This window comes from Tasmannia lanceolata, unplaced genomic scaffold, assembly GCF_043159265.1.
Source record: "Tasmannia lanceolata isolate RefF3 unplaced genomic scaffold, GAP_Taslan_0.1 ptg000003l, whole genome shotgun sequence".
Lineage (NCBI taxonomy): Eukaryota > Viridiplantae > Streptophyta > Magnoliopsida > Canellales > Winteraceae > Tasmannia > Tasmannia lanceolata.
The window spans coordinates 62,832,698-62,841,832 of NW_027518680.1; the positions used below are offsets into that span (position 1 = coordinate 62,832,698).

General features: G+C 38.2%; 1 long non-coding RNA gene and 2 pseudogenes across 1 annotated transcript; all 3 read left to right on the forward strand.

Moving 5' to 3' along the window:
• Positions 1-286: 286 nt before the first annotated feature.
• LOC143864274 (uncharacterized) lies at positions 287-3,208 on the forward strand (annotated as a pseudogene).
• A 2,973-nt stretch (positions 3,209-6,181) lies between these two features.
• LOC143870041 (putative LRR receptor-like serine/threonine-protein kinase At3g47570 pseudogene) lies at positions 6,182-6,781 on the forward strand (annotated as a pseudogene).
• A 151-nt stretch (positions 6,782-6,932) lies between these two features.
• On the forward strand, positions 6,933-7,787 carry LOC143864282 (uncharacterized). The gene is made up of 3 exons (XR_013241127.1): positions 6,933-7,038; positions 7,158-7,226; positions 7,371-7,787. It is a non-coding gene; the product is annotated as an uncharacterized LOC143864282 (long non-coding RNA).
• The last annotated feature ends 1,348 nt before the right edge of the window (positions 7,788-9,135 follow it).

Below are 9,135 nucleotides of genomic sequence, written 5' to 3' on the forward strand. Positions count from 1 at the left end.
ATGATAATAATGCCCAACTACGGCTCCAATCGGACAAATAGATGTGATAATAAATAGAAACCTTTGAATGTGATAACAAATAGATGTGATAATAATGCCCAATTCTCTCCATTTTTGCCATTGGCAGGGAGTCACATGTAGTCGTCGCCATTCTCAAAGGGTCATTGCCTTGAACCTTGGCGATCAAGGCTTGGTCGGACCCATGTCCCCTCACATAGCAAATCTTACCTTCCTCCATGAAATCAACCTCGCAAACAATGGATTCTCCGGCCAACTCCCTCCAGAGATGAGTGGTCTATTCCGTTTGCGTTCTCTCAATCTGAGCCGCAATTCATATGAAGGAGAAATACCAACCAATCTGACTGCCCATTGTCCAAAACTCACGTCCATGACTTTAAGTTTCAATAATTTTGTTGGGGGAGTTCCCTACAAGTTCCACTCGTTCTCTCAGCTCGCTTACTTAGACCTTTGGAAAAATAATCTCATGGGAAACATCCCAACTTCTCTTGGGAACCTTTCATTTCTCATCCATTTAGATCTAGGATATAATAGTTTGGAAGGAAGCATCCCGTATGAGCTCGGACGACTAACCGGCTTAAATTTCCTTCAACTCAGTGTAAATAATTTGTCTGGTATGATTCCTCAACCAATTTACAATCTCTCATCTATTTCTACTCTCTCTCTGGCAGCAAATCATTTGCATGGAAGCCTTCCACCCGACCTGGGCCTCTCTCTCCCTAATTTACAATGGCTTCTCATGGATTACAACATATTCACAGGACCCATTCCAGTCTCTTTTTCTAATGCATCACGCCTTGTAGCCCTTGATTTTGGTTGGAATAGCTTTAGTGGACTCCTGCCTATGAATTTGGGAAGCCTTCAAGACCTCTATATTCTTAGCTTCACAGATAATTGGCTAGGAAGCAGAGGCAAATCTAACGACATGATTTTTCTCACTTCTTTAACCAATTGCTCTGGTCTACAAAAATTATCTCTGGACACCAATTACTTAAGTGGTGCACTGCCCGACTCTATAGCTAATCTCTCAACTCAACTGACATACCTGACATTAGGAAGAAACCAGATATTTGGGAGCATCCCATCAGGTATTGAAAATCTGGTAGGTTTAACAACTCTGGGCATGGAGAAGAATTTTCTCACAGGAACTATTCCTTTCGGAATTGGAAAGCTTATAAGCTGCAATTATTGACCTTTCAGACAAATGGACTGTTCGGTCAAATTCCATCTTCCCTTGGCAACATAACTCATTTGTTACGACTCAATTTACAAAAAAATAAATTACAAGGAAGCATTCCATCAAGTATAGGAAACTGTGGATATTTAGAAGGAGTAATCCTTCGTCAAAATAGCCTCAGTGGTACAATACCCACACAAATTCTGAAGCTTTCCTCACTAACAATAGTCCCTGACTTATCACATAATTCTTTCATAGGGTCCCTTGATTCAGAAGTAGGAAACTTGAAACAACTTGGGAATTTAGATATTTCTTATAATAATTTATCAAGTGAAATTCCTAGTACATTACGAAATTGTCATAGTTTGGAATACTTACACATGGATCATAACCTCTTTCAAGGAACCATTCCTTCATCATTGGTCAATTTAAAAGGTATTCAAGAGCTAGATCTTTCACACAATAACTTGTTTGGAAAGATTCCAGAATACATGGAAAAGTTTCACTTACTTTCGTATCTAAATCTGTCTTTTAATGATCTTGAGGGTGATGTACCAAAGGAAGGGATTTTTAGAAATGCAAGTGCGATTTCAGTTTATGGAAACAACAAGCTTTGTGGGGGTATCCTAGAACTACAGTTGCCAGCATGCCCTCTCCAAGTTTATAACAAACATGGAAAATCTCATTCTCTACGAGTAATAATTTCAATTGTCAGTGTGATTTTATTCCTTATTATACTATCTTGTTTCTTTGCTCCCTTCTATTGGAAAAGAAAGTTGAGAAAGAATCCTGTTGTTTCGACGCCTTTGGAGGATCTATGCTTAAAGCTTTCTTATGCAGAGCTCCTAAGAGCAACTAATGGGTTCTCATTGGAAAATTTGATTGGTGCTGGAAGTTATGGTTCTGTTTATAAACGATTTTTAGACCACAATGAAACGGCTGTTGCAGTGAAGGTACTCAACCTTCAACAACACGGGGCTACTAAGAGCTTCAACGCCGAATGTGAAGCCTTAAGAAACATTCGGCATCGGAATCTCATTAAAATCTTAACTTCTTGCTCAAGTATTGATTACCAAGGCAATGATTTTAAAGCTTTGGTTTTCGAGTACATGCCTAATGGGAGTTTAGAGAAGTGGTTGCACCAAAGTGAAGATGGGCAACATCCAGTGATGAACTTGACCCTTATTCAAAGGCTTAATATAGCCATTGATGTGGCCTCTGCATTGGATTATCTTCATCACCATGGTGAAATACCACTTGTTCATTGTGATTTAAAACCAAGCAATGTTCTTCTTGATGACGACATGAATGCCCATGTGGGTGATTTTGGGTTAGCAAGGTTTATTTTTGAACCCAATGCTAATCGCTCTAATAATCAAAGTAGCTCGCTGACGATAAAGGGTTCAATTGGATATGTTGCTCTAGGTAAATGACTCTATCAAAAAAATTTGTTCTTTATTATTATCTTACAAGATTTTTAAAATTTTTATTAGCTTGATTACACGAATCTCATATTTCCTTTCTAACAAGATCAAAGCTTTGATTTTTATCTTCATGTTTAAATGCAAAGAGTATGGGATGGGTGGAAAGAGATCTACACATGGAGACGTGTATAGTTATGGAATCTTGTTGCTGGAGATGTTCACAGGAAAAAGTCCAACGGACAATTTGTTTACAGATGGCCTAACTCTCTACCAGTTTGCTAAGATGGCCCTACCAGATCGAGTGATGGACATTACAGACCAAAAATTGCTCTCAGAAGAATTTCAAGTTGCCAACAATAATAACAACCATAGAAATATAAGAAGTAGAATGCATGACTGTGTGGTCTCAATGTTCAGAATCGGTGTCTCTTGCTGTGCAAAATCGCCAAGAGATCGAATGCAGATGGGTGATGTTGTCAAGGAATTGCATGTGATTAGTGACTTGTATCAAGGAATAGGCATCTATCGAGATAGGCAAAATAGGATGCCAGCTTTACACGAGGGTTCATCTTATCTAAGTAATTACTAAGGTATTAATTGAAGTTGACATCAATCATTGGAAATATTTTCTTATAACCTCATCATGAGATATGCAACTTTAATGTAAGGATGGTTGTGGCATTCGTTTATGTTGATTTTCACCTCCATTTGTTTGTATTATCGTAAAAATGGCATCATTTCCAGCTCTCTCTTCTTTGCCTATTCATGAAAATAAAGTCATGTTCAGGAAACATACAAACAGACGTTGTTAAAGAGGGTGGAAGTATTATTTCCATTTTGAGAATGCTATAAAGTCTATCACTTGGCATAGTGAGTCTTTCCACTTTGTAGTATTTCAGTGGATTTAGCTTTGTTTATCGTTTAGTTCAGTATTAATTTAGGCTGATTCCATAAAATGAGATTTCAATAAAATAAGGAGTCTTTATGTCTCGTTATACCAAAGGCCTGTTTCCAAAAACGAAATACACCTAAGTTATGATTGATCTTAATCACACTTGATTGGCCTTGCTTTCGTTATGCTATATGTGGCTCAAAAATCGTACCAATCATTTAAGGAAAATGATAAATACACCCTTTTATTTACCAAGATAGCCCTGCCAGTGGTTTCATAACTCTGGAAAGATGCTCAAAAAGCCAGGATGGCTTAGGTTTTTTGCTTGGCATTTGGATTCCACATTAGCAAAACCTCTTGTTTTGTATAGAAACGAAATCTCTAGTGACTATCAGGGATGTTTCTTGCTTTTATAATTGCTTGTCTGTTGATGTGTCACCCTTGTCTCCTTCCAATGAAATCCAAGCCACATTCCACAGAAGGTAGAATTTTTCTTGAATTTGTTGAGGATGCTGTTTTCCTCTCTCTCTCTCTCTCTCTCTCTCTCTCTCTCTCTCTCTCTCTCTCTCTCTCTCTCTCTCTCTATATATATATATATATATATATATATATATATATATATATATATATATATACACACACACACACTAGTAGACAAACCAGAGGTTAATGGTTATAAAAGATGCCATAATACTGTTCTTTAATAATATATGTTTTGTTGCCAATACATGAAATAACGTATGATCCTAATGGGGCTTTGACCTCATGGAACAATTCTCTCCATTTTTGCCATTGGCAGGGAGTCACATGTAGTCGTCGCCATTCTCAAAGGGTCAATACCTTGAACCTTGGCGATCAAGGCTTGGTCGGACGTCCCATGTCCCCTCACATAGCAAATCTCACCTTCCTCCATGAAATCAACCTCGCAAACAACGGATTCTCTGGCCAACTCCCTCCAGACATGAGTGGTCTATTCCGTTTGCATTCTCTCAATCTGAGCCTCAATTCATATGAAGGAGAAATACCAGCCAATCTGACTGCCCATTGCCCAAAACTCACGTCCATGAATTTAAGTTACAATAATTTTGTTGGGAGGGTTCCCTACAAGTTCCACTCGTTCTCTCAGCTCGCTTACTTAGACCTTTGGAAAAATAATCTCATGGGAAACATCCCAACTTCGCGTGGGAACCTTTCATCTCTCATCAGTTTAGATCTAGGATGTAACAGTTTGGAAGGAAGCATCCCGTATGAGCTAGGACAACTAACCAGCTTAGAATTCCTTCAACTCAGTGCAAATAATTTGTCTGGTATGATTCCTCAACCAATTTACAATCTCTCGTCTAATTATGCTCTCTCTCTGGCATATAATCAGTTGCATGGAAGCATTCCACCCGACCTGGGCCGCTCTCTCCCAAATTTACGTGGGCTTCTCATGGATGGGAATCTATTCATGGGACCCATTCCAGTCTCTTTATGTAATGCATCGCGACTTTCAATCCTCGATTTTTCTAATAATAGCTTTAGTGGGTTCCTACCTATGAATTTGGGAAGCCTTCGAGGTCTCTATGCTCTTAACTTCGGAAATAATAAGCTAGCCAGCAGAGGCAAATCCAACGACACGACTTTCCTCACTTCTTTAACCAATTTCTCTCGTCTACAATTATTAGCACTGGACACCAATCACTTAAGTGGTGCACTGCCCGACTCTATAGCTAATCTCTCAGCTCAACTGACACGACTGGTTTTAGGAAGAAACCAGAAATTTGGTAGCATCCCATCAGGTATTGAAAATCTGGTAGGTTTAACAGCACTGGGCATGGAGAGGAATTTTCTCATAGTTACTATTCCTGTTGGACTTGGAAAGCTTAACAAGCTGCAATCATTGGCCTTGCAGACAAATGGATTGTACGGCCAAATTCCATCTTCACTTGGCAACATAACTCATTTGTTAGGACTTAGTTTATCTGAAAATAAATTACAAGGAGGCATTCCATCAAGTCTTGGAAATTGTGGATATTTAGTAGAACTAATGCTCGCTCAAAATAGCCTCAATGGTCCTATACCTACTCAGATTTTGAAGCTTTCCTCACTAACAATAGTCCTTGACTTATCGTATAATTCTTTCACAGGATCCCTTGCTTCAGAAGTAGGAAACTTAAAACAAGTTGGGGCATTAGAATTTTCTCATAAAAATTTAGCAGGTGAAATTCCCAACACGTTAGGCAACTGTATTAGCTTGGAATACTTATACATGGATCGTAACCTCTTTCAAGGAAGCATTCCTTCATCATTGGCCAATTTAAAAGGAATCCGAGAGCTAGATCTTTCATACAATAACTTGTCCTGAAAGATTCCAGAATACTTGGAAAAATTTCACTTTCTCGAGTATCTAAATCTGTCTTTTAATGATCTTGAGGGTGATGTACCAAAGGAAGGGATTTTTAGAAATGCAAGTGCCATTTCAGTTTATGGAAACAACAGGCTACGTGGGGGTATCCTAGAACTACAGTTGCCAGCATGCCCTGTCCACGTTTATAACAAACGTGGAAAATCTCATTTTCTACGAGTAATAATTTTAATAGTCAGTGTGATTTTATTCCTTACTATGCTATCTTGTTTCTTTGCTCCTTCTATTGGAAAACAAAGTTGAGAAATAATCCTTTTGTTTCGATGCCTTTGGAGGATCTATGTTTAAAGCTTTCTTATGCGGAGCTCCAAATAGCAACTAATGGGTTCTCATTGGAAAATTTGATTGGTGCTGGAAGTTATGGTTCTGTTTAAAAAGGATTTTTAGACCACAATGAAACGGCTGTTGCTACTAAGAGCTTCAACGCTGAATGTGAAGCCTTAAGAAACTTTCGGCATCGGAATCCCATTAAGATCATAACTTCTTGCTCAAGTATTGATTACCAAGGCAATGATTTTAAAGCTTTGGTTTTTTAGTACACGCCTAATGGGAGTTTAGAGAAGTGGTTGCATCAAAGTGGAGATATGCAACATCCATTGATGAACTTGACCCTTATCCAAAGGCTAAATATAGCCATTGATGTGGCCTCTGCATTGGATTATCTTCATCACCATGGACAAACACCACTTGTTCATTGTGATTTAAAACCGAGCAATGTTCTTCTTGATGATGACATGAATGCCCATGTGGGGGATTTTGGGTTAGCAAGGTTTATTTTTGAAGACATTGCTAATCACTCTAACAATCAAAGTAGCTCGCTGACAATAAATGGATCTATTGAATATGTTGCTCCAGGTAAATGACCTTATCAATATTTTTTATTCTTTATTATTATCTTATAAGATTTTAAAATTTTCATTAGCTTGATTATAGGATGAAGTTTTATTTGGCAACATCTCATAGTTTCTTTCTAACAAGATCAAAGGTTTGATTTTTGTATTCATGTTTCAATGGAAAGAGATCGACCCCGCACTCAAAACGCGGTTTCTTTTTTCTTCCTCCTGCACGCTGTTTTCACCCTCCCCTGTGCGTGATTATCTCTCCCGCGATTTTCTCTCCGGTAACTCTCTTTCCGGAGATTATCTCTCAGGCATCTTCTTCGGATTTGCGATTTTATTTCTAGGGTTTTGATTTGCTTTCAGGAGTTTTGATATTCATTTTCAATTCTCTTTTTTCTAGGGTTTTGGTTTCTTTAAGAGAAGGGGTTTGGAATCTCGTTTCCTCACAAGAGAAGGTGAAGAAGAAAGGGTATAAGTCTCATTTATTCACATTGCCCTAAGGTTTTGAATCTTGTTTTATTTTTTTTCCTTTGGAAAATAAGGGTTTTGAATTCTCCTCTCAGATTTATCTTAAATCTAGGGTTTTGATTTCATTTTCAATTGTTTTTTCTAGGGTTTTGGTTTCTTCGAGAAGGGGTTTCCCTACCCATTTCCTCTCAAAAGAAGGCGAAGAAGAAAGGGTATGAATCTAGTTTATTCACATTGCCCTAGTGTTTTGAATCTTGTTTTCTATTTTTTTTCTCTTGGGAAATTAGAGTTTTGAATCTTCTTTTTAGAGATTATCTTAAATCTCTAATATTTTCTTTACTCTTTTGGAAAGAGTAATGAAATGGCGCAAAGTGATGAATTTTATTTGTTCCAATCATTTCTACCCGCTACATGTTTGTAGAAATGGCGCAAAGAGATGTTTCCATGCTCATCTCCATATGTTTTTTGAAGCAATGCCATGTTGTGCTTAAAGTTTGATTAGAAATACTCTTTATATGATTGCTTTGTGTTATAAATGTGATTTATTTGTGGGTTTTTTCCATTTTGAAATCCTGTTTTAAGGATTTCTTTAGTATTAAACCGACTTGTTGGATATAATGTCATAGATCGATTGATGGGGGATCATCCTAAGGTCCAAATTTTAGAGTTGAATAAGCCTCCTGTGCACAAATGATGGGGATCAAATTGGGAATACAGCATATGCTGTGAATTCGTTTCAATGCATACTATCTCGCACAAATGAGTGACTGACCACCTTGTATGCATATCATCTCCGCCTACTGTTATTCAGTTTGCTCATGAATATGAGTTTGATCTTTTACTTTTGTTTCCTAAAGAAAGTCAAGTATCAGTTGCATTGCATCAATTGATGCTGGCTATATTATTTCATTTGGCTTTTATCCTTCACATTCTAGTGATTTTTGAGGTATTACCCTGTTGACTAATACACCTTTAAGTTGATATGCAACTCTGGCTTAGCATTTCATTTCTAACTCACTTGCATGGACATTGCTGGAGTACACTTTGCACCGCTTCCTTTTTCACATCAAAACAAAACGCAACCAAGAAGTAGAACATGACATGGTAAAACATTGATAGCCACACCCTGATCTTTTTTCTTGCTTCTTTTAAATGATTCTCTGGACCATTGAGTGAATCTGCATACATTGTTATGTTATGGGCTACATGATGGCCTAGTAGTCAATTTCCCATTTTATGATCTTTGTTTTCCCAATATTTACACTTAGTTCATCAGTATGTTGAATGTAGGGGTGTAAACGAGCCGAGCCGAGCCGAGCTTGGCCAGGCTCGGCTCGGCTCGTTAAGGTCAAAGGTTAGGCTCGGGCTCGGCTCGGGCTCGAACTAGGCTCGGCTCGGCTCGGCTCGGTGAGGCTCGGCTCGGCTCGCGAGCCGCTCGTGAGCCTTATCGAGCTTGGCTGGTTGCGTTATATTAAAAAGAAATTTGCTAGCAAACTTCTACTATTGTACTTCTCGGGCATGTGAACATCATTTTTGCAGAGATTCTCGCACATGCAAAGGCCGCTAGCAAAGCAAAAAAAAGAAAAAAAGTAATCATTACGAAAAAAAAAGTGAATAGCTGAATGTTATAGTTTTAAATGAAAAATTACCGATTGAAGTTAAAACGTTATTACAATTACTAAAAATTTACAGAAGTTACGACCGAAAAAAGTTATGACTTATGATAATTACTCCTCCAGCTGTTTCTACTTTATTATATTTATTACTATTATTTTATACGGTTTTTATTAACGAGCTTTAACGAGCCGAGCCGAGCCGAGCCCGGCCTAAATCGGGCTCGGCTCGTTAAGCTTAACGAGCCTGGCAAGCCGGCTCGGCTCGGCTCGTTAAGGATTCGAGCCGAGCTCGAG